Source organism: Struthio camelus, chromosome 1 (genome assembly GCF_040807025.1).
Source record: "Struthio camelus isolate bStrCam1 chromosome 1, bStrCam1.hap1, whole genome shotgun sequence".
In the NCBI taxonomy this organism is placed as follows: domain Eukaryota; kingdom Metazoa; phylum Chordata; class Aves; order Struthioniformes; family Struthionidae; genus Struthio; species Struthio camelus.
This window is the reverse complement of record NC_090942.1, coordinates 197070588-197086186: the sequence shown is the minus strand read 5'-3', so window position 1 is coordinate 197086186 and position 15599 is coordinate 197070588. Positions and strand designations below refer to the sequence as shown.

The window sequence follows — 15599 nt, the reverse complement described above, 5'->3', positions numbered from 1 at the left end:
TACGTTGGACATTAGATGTTATTTGGCATTGTCTTTACTGTTAGTTTACATCATAATCCAAATCCTTTCCACTGCACAGATTCAGCTCACTCCAGAGGGGTGAAGCCAAGAATGCTAATGTATAAAGACCAATATCTGAAAAGTGATCTGTTATGATGCTTCTGTATTATTGGTTCATTTCTTTAGGAAAACATAATTCCATACACCTGTCAATAGAAACTCTTCTGGCTTAATTTCTCAAAAGTGACTAGAGATTTTAGGGGCCTCTTTTTTCCCAATTTCTGCTTATCCAACTTAAAATCCCTGGCAGAATGTTGGGCTTTTTGCAATTACCAAGCATCCAGACACTTCAATATTTGGACTTCAAAATCAATAAATAGTCCTTTTTTTGAGTTAAGAACTTGTTTTTGTATGACGCAAAGTGCTGTGGGCTGAGAACAGCATAGTTATACTGTTTACTAGAAAACCAACAGAAGAGCTAAAATGATTTTTACTCTTGCCTTGTAGATTAGGCTGAAGATAATTAAATGGGGATGTTCAGTTAGGACATAAGTTAATCGCGTGTAATACTGAAAGCACGTTTTGTGTTTAGCCTCACAGAAAAGTAAATATTTCAGGTTCTCTGTAATTTAAAATTATTGCTGATTCTCTGTCCACTTTTTTCAGATGTTCAACTTGTTTGTGATAAGAAATGTTTTAAAAAAACAAGTGACACGTTATATTGCACAGTTATTGGTTTGCACTATACTTCAGGCTAACTTTTTTGTTTTCCTTGTGTTCACTGTTGGTTGCAAATGCAGCGAGGCTGAAGAGCACAGCTCCTGTCCTGCATGCGTGCTGCCTGCTCAGCTAGGGCTTGCGTCCCCGCCTTCCAACAGGAACTGTCAGCGTGCAGAAAAGCAAGCCAGTATGAAGCTACTGGGCTCAGATATTTGTTCCGAACAGCCACCTTTCAAAATACCTGAGCATACTTGCAGCTCACACAGCAAATTGAGAAATGATTAAAATTGCTAGTGTTTGACAGTCAGTTGCTGCGCCCATAAAGTAATCCTAGTAGGACAGTTTTGCTGGCAGCAAACAAAGCATAAGGCCTATGCAATATTTATTTCTTTGGTGGAGACTTGATATTTAGCATATTTAAATGATTTGAAAAGTCATAATGGTGTGGTAGGCTTGCAGTGCTTTCCAGTTACCCTCATTTCTGGGTTTTTTTTTTTCCTATTATATTTTCTTCTGTTATCTCTTTCTTTGATCTGACAGGAATAACAAAGCATCCCGCTGGATCTGCTATAGTGAAATATGCCCACAGGAAGCAGAGTAGATCACATCAGTTTTCACTTTTTTTTTTTTTCTTTTTTTTTTTCCCTCCCCCTCCTTGCTGAAACACTCTTTGCTACTACAGAGGGCTGACATGATAGGGCTGTCAAGACACAGCAAGATAGATATATCTTTAACAAAGGGAGCTGGAATGCTAGCCTTTCCCTGGTGGCTTGAACCTGGAAAATTTATGAGGAAAAAATTAACACGCTATCCTAACAGCACTATGTAACACTTTCAAGGTAATGCAAGCCCTTGCGACCATGTGCTCGTTCTTGCTCTTGCTCAGAATTATTCCTTATTTATCCTTATTTCATTTTTAACTTGTTAGATTTTTTTTTTTTTTTTTTTGTGGTGCTCTGTTTCTTTGATGTGACAAGAATATCAAAACCACCCCTATGGATCTGCTTGATTGAATTGTACCCACAGCACTGGCCACTTACATGTTCGGTTGTGCTTAATTGCCTCCATACAAGGGATGGTCTTAGCTTCCTCTCTGGGAACGGTTGTTGTTAGACATGAATATGGATAGTTGTGAAATAACTAGGAAACTGCAAGTGGTATTGGTATCCTCTTCTTTCTAAGTTAATTGAAGGAATCTGTACAGCAAGAACAGTTATTCAGGAAAAAGCCTTAATCAAAATGGAAATTATTTTCTTATATGCTAAGGGCTCTTTTCTGCTCTGAGAAATGTATACATGGATTCTGTTCGTTTTGGTCAAGAACTCTCTATCTGCCTCGCTGCTAAATGTTTTCCAGGCATACAAACCAAAATTTTTTATTTTTCCTACATTTATAGCCAGTCTCTTAGAAAAATACCTCAAGTAGTTTACAATATCTTTGTTTGTGAGTATATTCTGTATGTGTGATGGAATTATTAACAGAAAACTAAATGAATTCTTACATTTCCCTCTGGAAGTGTCTGTTTGTGTAATCAATTTTATACCTTTCCAGGCTGAGATTCAGAGCTCAGTCTCCTCTCCTCTAAATGGAAAGCAAAGAGTCTTTATTTGCAGTTATTTTGTTTTGATAGATCTGTGTAGATCAAGATGGGAATTATGGGGATTTTTTGAGGGTAAGAGGCTTATTTCTGTAGGTAGAGATTCTTATGGAGGACAGTGAGTACAGAGGAGACACCTTAAATCAAAATATTCAATATGGAATTAGAGTAAATTGCATCAGATCAGTTACTGCACAATAATTGCCCAATGTATAGGCTTTTATTTTGAAATTAGTTTGGACTATTTTACTTGTTTCTCATTCAGGCGAAAGGGCATTCTGAAGGTGTTTGCTGCAGAATAGCTGAAACATTTTACCTATGCATGCTCTTTTACTACGAAATAACTTTCTGTGAGCCACTACCCAAAGTAAGGCAAATTGTTTACGGCAAGAAATCAGAAATCATAACCTGGTCCATAGAATTCAAGATGAAAAACATCCTTATACCATTGTTAAGAACTAAATATAAAGTGAAAGTCTGTTAAAATTTAACTACAATTAGGTTAATGACTGACCATAATATCTCCAGTTAATATACTGTCAGGTTGTCAGGTAGAAAGTAGGGAGTATTTTAATGGATAGAAGTGCTGATCTGATTTCAGTGTAATTCCTGGATCATGCTATTTTATGTTTATAAGAATTTAGGACATAGTTCCCAGAAATTCAACAAATTGTGGCTTACAGGTGGAAGTATTTTTGGTTGAAAATGGCATACAAGAAAGTATGAGATATATTTATTATTCATGATATTTCTGATTAAAAGGTTCGCCATCCAGACAGACCTAAGCACTGCCACCTGACATATATGACCAATCATACAGAGAGCATTCAAACTGTGAAGAACTGCAGATAACTTATTTAGCTGACAAGTCTTCATCCAACCTATTTGATAAATATTTCTTATAATTAATTCATCAAAGGAATACTAGAATGAGTTTGTGAATGATTCATAGCCCAGAAGATGTCTCAATCTACTTTGAGTATTATTTGGAATAAATTGTTTGACCAGTTCTCAGATATGTTAGATACTTTATATACATTTTTGACAGAACAATCTGGAGTCTTACCCAAAGTGAGTTTAATATTTTGACCATATAAAAAGCTCATCATTAACCACAATCAATCTCTTTTATTACAGAAATATGAAAAATATGTCTTGTATATGAACATTTCTTCTTTAGGGTCTCATTATTTTATTTTTCTCCATGCGGCTGAGAGGTACTAATTATTGGTTTCTGAAAATGGCAAGAAGCATTTTAACATACACATAAAGTAATATTTTGTGTGAGTGAGAGAGAGATGGAGTGAAAATTACTGCTGCTGATTGTAACAGAAATAGCTGGAAGGGACTTCTTTTTTTCCTATTAGCACAGATTTCAGTTATATTACACTGTCACTACCTCAGCATAAATTAACTATTATTCAAAACATTTCACATACATCAGTTTATTGGAACAGATATTACTCAGTATAAGTATCTAGTCATTCAGTTAGAAAGATGCAAAGCTGAGCTTTCTGAATGTTTCAAACATATTGATAATGTGCCTTTTTAATGCCATGTGTACAGTATATCTATATTATTGTTTTCAATTTATGTCAAGAGCAAAGTGAAGTTTTGAAGAATGTGTTCTGGGAAATAATCCAAGCGTAATTATTTCTTTAAAAGCTAAACTCTCTGAAAATAGCTGAGGACATTTATTTCAAAGCTAACTGTATAACCTATTTCCAAAAATGAAATTCATCATAGCTTCACAAGCACTGTATGTGATTCACCTTTCGTTATGTACGTTTTACCTGCTGCCCTGTCAGTCCCTTTTCAGCTTTTAGTTTTGAAGGTTTGCCTATTTTCTGAGATAGTTCCTGTGTCCTGCAGTAGATAAATTGAAGACTGGCAGATGTTTGGAGCCTCGTCATTACCACTAAATTTGTAGTAAAGAGTATGTTTTGTGAATCTCTGAGCACCTTCTTAGGATGGGTACAAGCCGGAGGGTTTGTGAGAGGTAGATGAGGCTGAGAGCAGAGAGAATTCAGCATTTATTTTCCTTTCAGTATACCTATAGTAATTATTCATAAGACAAAAACTAATACCTTCATTACAGGTTTTGTCACAAAATTGAGAGAGAAAAAAGGAAAAACTGTTGTAAGATCATCGCATTCTTAATGCATTTTATTTCATTAGCAAGGAAAGATTTTGCTTGTGAATTGTGCTATTATTTTGACAAGTAAGCACAAGTTGAACACAAGCTCACATTTAATTTTTTATCGTTTTGTATTTAAAAAACAAGTAAAGAATAAAATATGGGTATTATATACTTCAATTTATTGAGTCTGTTCTGCATTACAAACATTAAAAAATATTTTCAGTGATCATGTTTTATTTCAATAATAAACCAGAAGAAAAAAGGTCACAGCTAAAATACATTCTTTAATGATTAAGTACCCTTTCCTCTTTTATTACTGCCAGATTTCAGGCCTGTTATATTGTTTGCTTCTCTCTTTTCCCGCTTTTCTTTTGTTTTTTCCTAACGGGTATGTTCTTAATTGTAAAATAAGTAGAAAGAAATATGTTGTGTGTTTTCTCTGTAATGCCTTTCTGAAACAAGTGCAAGTTATCCTTCTTCTGGCAGTGGAGATTACTCATTAGTTTAGCTATTAGTGCTATTTATTTTCCACTAAAATTACAATCCCTAGCCTTGATTCTATACCTTCATTTATTTTTTTTCTACATCAGAAGACTGCAGTGTCCCAGTAGTTCAAAAGATTGCTTGGTTATGATCATCTGAACTGTTCTCAGCTACTGGCCAAATTGCCATGTGATGTGAACAGTCCCTAATAGACCCTCTTTCTCATGTGTTTTGGCCGAACTTGCTCTTGAACACTGTATGCTGTTCTATACGCTGTCTTACTAGAAAGTTTTGAGAGTCCAGAAAAGAGCATCCTAGTGATGAGTGGATAGAGAAGAATGATTTATGAGCAGAATTTCAAGAGCTGACAAGAAAAAACGAAGTGAAAGGGGACGTGTAGCAGAAATCCAGGAATACAGAGGTTGCTCCTGCCAACTGAGATAGGGAAATTACTTGGACTAGTACCAGATTAACTAGCAGTTACAGGATCAAATTCAGAAAGGAAAATTTAGGCTTAATGTCAGTAGAAGTTTCCTATAGTCTTTATGCTGTTAGACTGTATAAATCTTTTAAAAGAAATTTTAGAAGCCTCATTGCATGGGTCATTTCAAACTAGAATGGGCAAACACTAGAAAATATATTGTCAGGAAGAATGTGCGCTATAAGGCAGATGATAGAAAAACGGAGACTTTTTCCGTCTGTATCTTTTATTCTGTGTTCTGTTATGGAAATAGCCGTGAGCATAACACAAACCCAGCTACTTAGATAGTAATTCTGCGTCAGTTTGCGCCCATTATTTTTGCATTAACTTCGATCATAAGTCATAGCATCTTTTTTATTTCATGATTATCATTTGTTAGATTTTGACAAATTAATAGTTTCTGTAGGATTTTTTTTTTTAAATGGTGTAGTATGGGTGGAAATTTTTCAGCAGTGTCAGGTTCGCATTTTGAAGTTCTTCATTGTTCAGTTCCCTCTGCCTGGAAAATGGAATATTTGGTCCTCTGCTGACTTAAGTAGACTAAGTCATTAAATAGGTGAAACAGATGTGGTCAGTGTATGTGCTGAGCAGCTACCATATATGGATTACTATCCAGAGCCTTAGTTTACTGTACTTCCTGCAACTAAAGCAAATTGTGTGTAATTTAAACCAAGTATTAGCAATTAAATACTGGCCTAAATATTCACCTGCTTTCTTTTTTATTTCTTATATTGCCAATTTTTGTCAGAACTTTTGTGTTTTAAAAAGTCATTCCCTTCCCAAATAAACTTGCCATGCAAAAACTTTATATTCGTTGTTGATTTGAAGGTATTTAACTGTGAATTTTTAAAGCTTACAGTTCAGCTTTTAAAATAAAAAAATATAGTTAACACCAGCTGTAACCATGGACTGTTAAAGCTCTTAGGCACCAAGAAAAAAAAAATTAATTAGAAAAGAGTGGGTGAAGTTTCAAAGTTTCAATGAAACCTCCTGCTGATATTACTGTTGCATTTTTATGGAGAGAATGCCTATGCTGAATGGCCTCTGTGCTCCTAAAAATGACAATTAAAAACATACACACTGTCTTAAACAAAACCAAAGGCAAAGGGAGCTAATAAATAGTATTATACCTGATGTGATCCCCAACAAATTCTCCCCTCTAATAGCATACAGTAAAATTTCACTAGTGTGCAAGAAGCAGAGCCTCATTCAGATGATATCAGAGCTTCCCTGAAAAGCATGGGAAGTAGCCCAATGCTACTTCCTTGGCTCCACTCCCAATTACTCCCTAAAGCTCTTAAAAAGTCTATGGTGCTTGCTTTTTATTCTCAGTTCAGCTAGTTCTTCCCTTTATTCCAACAGCTGGTCAGATAACAGCAAAGCCAGGCTCTTTCTGCTTCTCTGACCTTTTGGCATTTGGTCATGCAGCCTGAAAGTCAGGGAGTCCTTCAGAAGTGTTCAGACTCTCCCAGTTCCCTCAGAAATACCACTGCCTTTTTTCACTGGATGCCCTGGACTGTTGATATCTGTGAATGGAGGTAAGGGTGACCACTTCTGCTTTCCAAACTGGGCTGCAGAATAAGGACAGACACATTCAGTTTTCCTGTTTTGTCCAGGGGACATGAGGGATTGTTGCATGTCTCTTTCCCCAGGAGTTCTTCATGAGCGGTAGACATTTATTCTTTGCTCTGTCTCGATGGAGAGGAAAAACAACAAAAGATTTTCAAAGTATCCTCTCTGTTTGATAGCATTTCTACTCCTGGACAGTATCTGGAGCTTTAAGTTTTTTAGGATCGTAAAGGTATCATAGCCATGTTGTCATCACTGCCGCAGAATGAGTACCTTCTGCTTTCAGATCCGGGTTCTGGTCGGTATAAATGGTAATCACTGATGCTTCAGTTTGAAAATATTATTTTTATTATTTTTAAATAAAAGGAAAACCAAAATATCTCTACTTTTTGTCCAGAATAATGCCCTGCATGTGTTTAACTGAACAGACCAGAGCGAGCAACTTCTCTTCATGTCTGAAGAAAAGAAGTAAGAGTGAGGGATCAAGAGGGGGAAATGGAGTTGCACGGGAAGATGGGCATTTACACTTCTCCTGTCTTCTTGTGGGGAGAGAGAGAAGGGGGGAGAGACAGGCCAAGGCACAGTGGGAGCGTGAGAATCCACATGAACAACGAAATGGGGGAAAAGGACAGAAAGGACATCTGGAGCTCTCAACATAGAGGAGGAGGAAGGGAAAGGGCTAGGAAGGCAGTCCTTGGGAACCTCATAAAAGCAGTGAAGGAATTACCATAGGAACAGAGAGCTCTTGGTATGATCATTAATGCAGAGAAACAACATTTGCAGTTTTCTAGAGCTTTTTGGGACTTCTTAAGCTTGACTTTTTGAACTTTTTTTTCATTTTAGTGAATTCATTGTGATATTATATAATATAATCTAGTTAGGAGTTTCTATACAAAAAAAGCTTTTTTTAAAAAAATACTTCTGACCGTAAAATTCAGCAGGTTTCTTTAGCAGAGTGCTATTTTGAAAAAAACTACAGGCAATTTTTAGCTCAGCACAACTGAAACTTCATGCTTTCTGGCTGCTACTCACTGCCTTTCACATGTGGAAACAATTGTAGCATCCCAGACAGCAGCAGTGTTTTTTTAGAATGCCTGTAAATTTTAGTGACTGCCAACTAAGGGATGCTAATGACAGTTTTCATATAATTTTTTTCTTCCTTTTCTTCCCCTTTTTTAGACTATGGAAGATTTTAGTGGTTCTAGACAAAAGAGAAGCTGCACTTTAAAATTCAGAGGATTTTTTTCTACTTTTATGCATATAGTAATTCAAGCAAATCTAATCGATGTCTCTCTGCTTTAGAAAAGCCTTAAAAATAATCTTTCATTATTGGAGAAAATGCATTTGGATTCCTAGGAGCCTTTTCAGTAAAGAATTTTGATGTCACAAGTTTTCTCAATTTTAACAAAATAAATTTTCCATCCCAAAGATCTAAAAACATAAATTAATAATTCAGCATCCTGGGTATTCTGTTTGGTATTTCTCATGAAAAACAGAAAAATAAATTAGTTAAAAGAGAACATAATGAGGAGAAATGGGAACGCTTGACAAGAGCAAAACTTTCTAGGCAGGACTGACAAGAAAGGAGAGGTATGACAAACATAAGACTCCAATGGTAGAAAAAAAGAAGAGACGATGCAGGCGAGGATAGCTTCACAAGTTTTGGTAGTAACAGTAATAACTTAAATTTCATGGAACTTGAAATGGAAGACAAACTAAGGACGAAGGAAGCAGTTTGGCCAGAATGGAAGATGATGTTCTGAACAAGATCTTCTGAAGAGCTAAGAGTGAGGTACCAACAGGACTTGTGCAACGGTAGGCGCATTGAGGCAACAGAATTGGATTGATTTGATTTGCAAATACTAGATAGGACACATCTGCAGTTCTGGATGTTGTGATACTTTGATTACCATCACATAAAGGGGTACTATAAAGGAGTAATATCAACAAATCCATTGTTGCAGGTTTTGTCATTTGCGCTGCAGAATCAAGATGTCAAAGGCAAACTGGTTCCATAGATTTAAACACCAGATGAGAAAGATCATCTAGATTTGCCTTTCACCAAAAAAAATCACATAGAACTTTTGTCCATGTAGCCTTTTGAATGTAACCATAAATGCTGGTGGCTGAATAGTGAAAAAAGGATATTGAAGTGCTTTCTGATATGAGTACGGTTTGGATGATGAGAAGTGATTTCAATCAGTCAATTCATATATTTATCATCTAGTAAAAAAGACCAATATTACACAATTACACAATTGCACAATTACAGTATTTTTAAAATAAATGAAAGAATGTCGTCAGGAAAAACAAAATTGCTCATCAGATTGAGAGGAATCCTTGTTTCTAAGGTTGTCTGTTATGGAAAGGCTATGCCTATGTCTAATAGGAAAATGATTTCACAGCAATAATCAGTCATCTAAAAATAAAAAATTCTGATAGCCCAAGTTTCAAAACCTTAACTGTTCTTGACATGAAGTTACATATTTAATGAATTAATATATCATGCTATTACATCTCTCACAAAAGTAACTTAGCAGTAAAATCTTTTCTAATGTATTGTACTCAGCAACTTAATGATCAAAGAAAGCAACGTTTTCTGTTATAAACTTGATACAGATTTGGGAGGATGACGACAGAGCAATGATTTCATTTGGCATGACATCAATGAACACACAAGAGTTTCAGTAAATGTTACCAATCTATATGGGACAGGAATTATTACAAACATCAGCGTAAGAAATACAATAGTTCAACTGAAGAAAATAAAGACATAAAATTAGAATAGTAAGAAAATTGTTTGTATGAAAGATGAAAGAAAAATTGAGTGGAATTGTAAACAAAAATACGCATGACTTTATTCCGTTCCAGCCTGTGTTCAGAGTTTTGCACAACAGTGATTCCACAAGCAATGGGATTCTTCGTATCTGCCTTGCATACAGCAAATCAGCAGGGAAGCAAATATACCAAAATTGCCATGGGCTGAGAACAACCCATGCTTTAAAAATTATCACAGCTAACTATAAAAAGAAAGTGACGAACTGATCAGTGTGGGCTGAGGAGCCCCTATAACAACATAAACCTTTTCAGAGGAATTGAGAGGTAAAACCTTTCCTTCTATAATGCATAATGGAGTTTGTTGTAGCTTTCAACATAATTTAATGTTAGAATTTCTTTTTAACAGTAGTAAACTCCATTGTTCCAGGCAGAGCTGGAAGAGGAATACAGGATATAGAGGAAATATCTTTTTCCCTTCTGACATAGTTAGAAAGAGAGGGAGCATTTCACTGCTTGACAGTACTCTTTTAAGTAAAGATGTTTTCCAAGGTTTTCAGGGGAATGGTCAACGTCTAGAGTGGAAAAGGAAGTATTTGTGTTCAGAACCTCAGGAAACCTTGCTCACGTGAGAATATGCCTGAAAGTGTGACAGACCTTCTCAACGAAGCCTGCAGGGGCAGTGGGATAGCCATCTTTATGTTATTTTTGCTTTACCTTCTCTGTTTGTGTTTGTGAGATATATTGAATTTGTTTCCTGTTTTCAGTGTCTTTAACTAAATGCATGCTTTAGGATTAAGCTGACAGAGTGTTTAAAAGATGTTTTACATTATGGACTGCCAGGGACAAGAATGAGAGAACTATAAAGGTGAAAAAAGAAAGAACTAGATATCACGATTAGGTAATGTAATAAGGTAAATAAGGTAATAATGCTTAATATGGCGAATGTGAAAGCCAGGAGGCAGCCCTCCAAGAGACAAATAAGATCTGATGTGACACATGCCTGTAAAGAGAATGGGAGATCTTAATTTTCACACTCTCATTGCTTTTGTAGTACTATTTCCTTTCACAAGGGAATGAGAAAAAACTTCAGGGGTGGGCTGAATCTTGGAGGAGGCGGAAGGTCAGTTCTGAGCTATTGGTCTTCTGATGGCAAACCTTTTAATTGTACGCTGGATCCAATGAGATGCCTCCTGTGAGAGGAAAGAGCTTAAGATTGCTGCTCTCCATTGTTAAATTAATAAAGTAGTGACCTGCAGGGAAAATCCATTTCTGTGCCCATCTTTCAGTCCCCTGAGTATCCTGATTAAATAACCGACTGTATCGAAGCCTCCAGACTAGTGGAGTCGTTGCTTGTCTCTAAACCACAGCACTTCTTTCCTCCAAACATACAATAATAAAATGGAAATCAATATTCTTAACCTAACTTATCAAAAGTCCCGAAGATATTGATGCCATTTAACAGCTGTAGATGCAAATAAAAAAGCAATATCTCACACCATTAGTACGAAACAATAACATTTTCAAGCTGCTTATGCTACTCACCAAAGGGTTGTCAATCATGTTCGTTCTGAAGGAGGCGGTGCTGGGGGCTGTTAAGCGCGCTGGCTGCATGTGCAGGAGAGCACTTTAAGAATTCCTATATTCAGTTGAGTACAACAATGAAATAAACTTTCACGGAAAGCAGATTGGGATCAATATCACTGTGTTGTTGCATATTTCTGAAATGCACATAGGCTTTGCTTCTTCACTGGGCTCCATCCCCAGGCTCAGGGGAAAGGGATTGTAGAAAAACCTGAAAGTCGTACACTGCAGGAGCAAGTAGAACTTAAAGGGCAAAACTGCTGTTTACACACCAGTGCTGTAGGAATTAACAGCTAAAAGACAGGATATCATGATAACAATATAACAATATAAAGGAACTTAGGTAATATATATTTTAGAAAATTTAACTTATTATGGTAGTAGTCAGTGAAGATGAATCATGCAAAGCCATGCATCAAAGTAAAAACATTTTGATAAAAGTAAAAACAGTCTTATCTCTAATGCAGTCCATTTTCAGAAATTCCTTTCTTCCCTCCATGACACAAAGCACAAGTATTCATGATTTTATGTTTCTTGTGTTATGTAGTCACCTTGTGTCTCTCTAAGCAAAGGAGGGGTTTCCAAACACGATAGACTATTAATTTATTCCTCTGTGATTTTATCTGCATCTCTAAAGAACTAGCAGAAGAAAGACTATGTTAGAAGTAAACTGCTTCATGGCTTATACCTTTAGCAAAGGTGTACCCAAGAGCAAAAGAAACCTTCACTTTTGTCATGTTTCAGATGAGTCGGTTTTAGTATTCTCATTTGGATTAGGGCTGTGCTTCTGAAGTGAACGTGCCAGTCATCCCTATTTGCCGTGCTTTGTTTCACGCTGCAGAGCAGTTTCAGAGTGTGCGAACTGGGTTCTAAACTGAGTAGATAAAGTAATGTGTTGCAGGGGTCCAGCTAATGTAGCTCAGTGGGTGGTGGGCGTGCAGCCCAGAGCCAGCCTAGGAGGAAAGCCTGAAATTTGCGTAGTTTCAGTGTGGGTTTCTCGGGGCTAGTTCTTCTGCGCTAGAGGTCTGCTCCTGCTGGGTTGCACTGCTTACTAGTGGAAACATGGCTTTTGAGCATTAAGAAGCAGCTTTCTTCTCACACCTAAGGAAACAGGTTGCTTACATTACTTAATGGCTGACTTGATTTGTGTTTCTTTCAATCTATTCAAAAGCAGAAGATAAATAATTTGGTAGACTGCCTTATGAGCGAAGCAGGCACGTGTGTCTCCCTGTCCTTCAGGAAGCTGACGCTGAGGACTGATCCTACAGGTTGCAGAGGAGCATCCCAGCATCCTTGTGAATGTGCAGTCTGCCTTTAAGCATAACGGTTGGATTAACTGTTAACTGTAACTAAGGATTTACTGCCTTTGAGCACAATATATTGCATTTAGGGTATCATTTACTGTAACTAAGATCAGTATCATTCATAAGATTGCATGATTTTATGTATTTATACATAGTGATTCATATATGAACCTCTGTGTGTGATTTTCAAATGGCCAATATTAAGTGCTATGGAGTTGTATTTTTCTGGATCACATAAATGAGGATATTTGAGATGAATGCATTTTGAACTTTGAATTGCCATCAATTTAGCAGATCTTTTTCTTTCCTTATTCTGACCTACTATTATCAAGTGATAGACTAAGACCCATTTTATCTTTTTGCAACACATGATCGTATCCTAACAAATACTCCCTGAAGTGTCTGGAGTACAAATCTCATTTTATGCGTAGTAAAAACAGTAGGGAATCTCAGCTCAGCCCACTAAATAGCTTTTTTGCAGCACCTTATTAAGAAAGTGAAAACTAATATAATTGCCATTTTGCTGTTTCAAAAGCATTAAATCTGGCAGCTACTGCTTTCCAACCTTATACTGTTTCTACATAAAGGGCATTTGAAGGTGAAATAAGACTAAATTTTATTAAAGATATTAAATTGACTATAATGTGTGTTTCATGGAGTGCTGTAGCACTTTGCACAGAGTACTCAAGATCTGATGGGAGAAAAGGAATTGATAAATTAGAAGGAAATTTTTAAGACCAGTCCATAAATCTAAAGTTTGATGATACACAGTTCAGGAAAAAATGTGGTGTGCATTTACCAGTTTTCAGATTAATTTTGCATGCAGCAACAGTCCCCTTAAAAACAAATCAATGTATTACATTATTATTCACAGGTCTGTTCTGTACCTGCTTTTCATTTTGTGTCAAGGGATCACATAGGGCACAACATTGGGAACAGCCTTGGGCCAGTCACTATATCCCTATATGCTTACGTTTATCTCCATGTAAGTTTTGACGGGGTTTTTATATCCTTTCCAAGTATTTTGAGATCTAGAGAAGAATAATAACTGTAGTTGTGCACAGCTGTGTTGTCGTGCAAACTATGCTCTCAGTGCAGCAGCTGAATGCTATTGCAGGTATTTTTATGAATATTTTTCGTGTTGTCTAGTTTGCTTAAGAGTTCCAAGAGCTGTCATTTTTACAAATGATATTTTTGGAAGAAAAAGGTAACATTACTAATCACAGAGAGCCTGAGGACAGGGGAGTTGACTTTATAAGTGCAAGCCAGCACAAATATTAAATAGTCCCTGAGTATCAAGTTCCTGATTCTGCATTATGGAAGGACTTGGCATTAACTAAAATGTTTTAAAATGTAAGCACATAAAGTATGTAGGTGAGTATTTACCAGGACATTTTCAGCTGTAAAGTAACGGTTCCTTTTGACAGCTAGGCTTTAAGTGTCCATTCCTCACCATCTGAAAAATTTGTGGTTTCTACTACTATTCTGCTTCTCTCTCTCAACCCTTGTTACTGTCGTAAATCAACCTGAATTGGGAGGCAAAGCCAGTGAAGTTTATGCGTACAGAATTTATATCCAAACAATCAGGATTTGCCAAGACTGGACAACATGAAAGTATATGTGTAGATTAGAATTGGGCTCCACTTAAAAAAGTTTAATAATTCATTCCAATGTGCCTGCAAGAAAACAGAAGTATCATTTATGGGATCGCTGCAAAGGATCACTGTAGAGGAAAATTCGTTTGTTTTTTTTTTCAGGATTGCTGCCAAATGCAATTCACACTCTTATTTCAACATAGAATTATTTAGAAATTAAAGGAATAACCTTGATATTTATTTGGAAAAAGAGAAATGGAAATTACTTTCCTCAAAATATTACCGGCAGAGCTATGTGGAAGTGTACATCATACAGTGCCTGATATTGTTGGTTTTAGTCTTTATTATTTTAAAAATCAAATTCACTGACAAGGATAAGTACCTTCCCTCCTGTCCACCAGGAAAATCAGTTATAGAGTGATGGACATAATAGAAAATGCTATGTTTGATTTGATTTGAAGTTAATTTTATTTTCTTACATGAATAGTGTCTGCAAGAGTGAAGGTATCTATATAGCATGTAAAGAGATGCTATTTACATGCTTACGTGCTGTGTAAATATAGATATATGCTGTAGGGATGTGTACACATGTACACACGTACACCCACGAAGATAAAATGTGGGCTTTGTGTAAAATTACTTTTTGATTTTAAATACAAAAGAAACATGTTTGACCATTTCAGGTGTAAGGGAGATGATGTTAATGAAAACTGAGATGCTCGCCAGTTCTCAAGACTTAACACTCTGTGCCTTGGAGAATAAAGTCCACTCTGACAGTCAGCAAGACAGAAATCACCAAAACCAAAACAATTGCATCATCATTACCAAAACATTACATCATGTGCTAGGGCTACAACCATGGAAAGTCCTTCAGTGCTTTTACTGGACTTTGCATTTTCTTTTTTTGTCAGATGTTTATGGTATTCCGTTATATATCTGTCAATCTAGGGCATCAGAATTGGCACACATTAGTGACCTGTTAGGAAACGTCTTTGTAACATCTGTTCTTGCATCTATGCTATGAAATGGAGGAAAAACACGTATTGCCATGTAGAAATTACAAAATACGTGGGTTGAAAGAGTTCCTCTGAGTTCCTCTGTATCCTAAAGTGCTAATTGTATTTCTTACTATTTTATATCTGAAAGAAATAGCAGACTTTTCCAAGATAGTTTTGGGTTTTTTTTTTATGTTGGTTGTATGGTAGCAGATGAAAAATTCATAGAACTTACAAGAAAAGTATTAAGGGTCCGTAGTGCAGGGTACAGTGTATATACAGTACCTAATGCACGGTGCATTTCAAAATCTGCCACTTTATTTTTACGTAAATGCTTTATTGTGTATTTTACAAGA

At 36.3% G+C, this 15599-nt stretch overlaps 1 protein-coding gene across 13 annotated transcripts in view; it reads left to right on the top strand.

Moving 5' to 3' along the window:
- NBEA (neurobeachin) overlaps positions 1–15599 on the top strand; it is a 530623-nt gene that overhangs the window by 488095 nt on the left and 26929 nt on the right. The window lies entirely within an intron of this gene.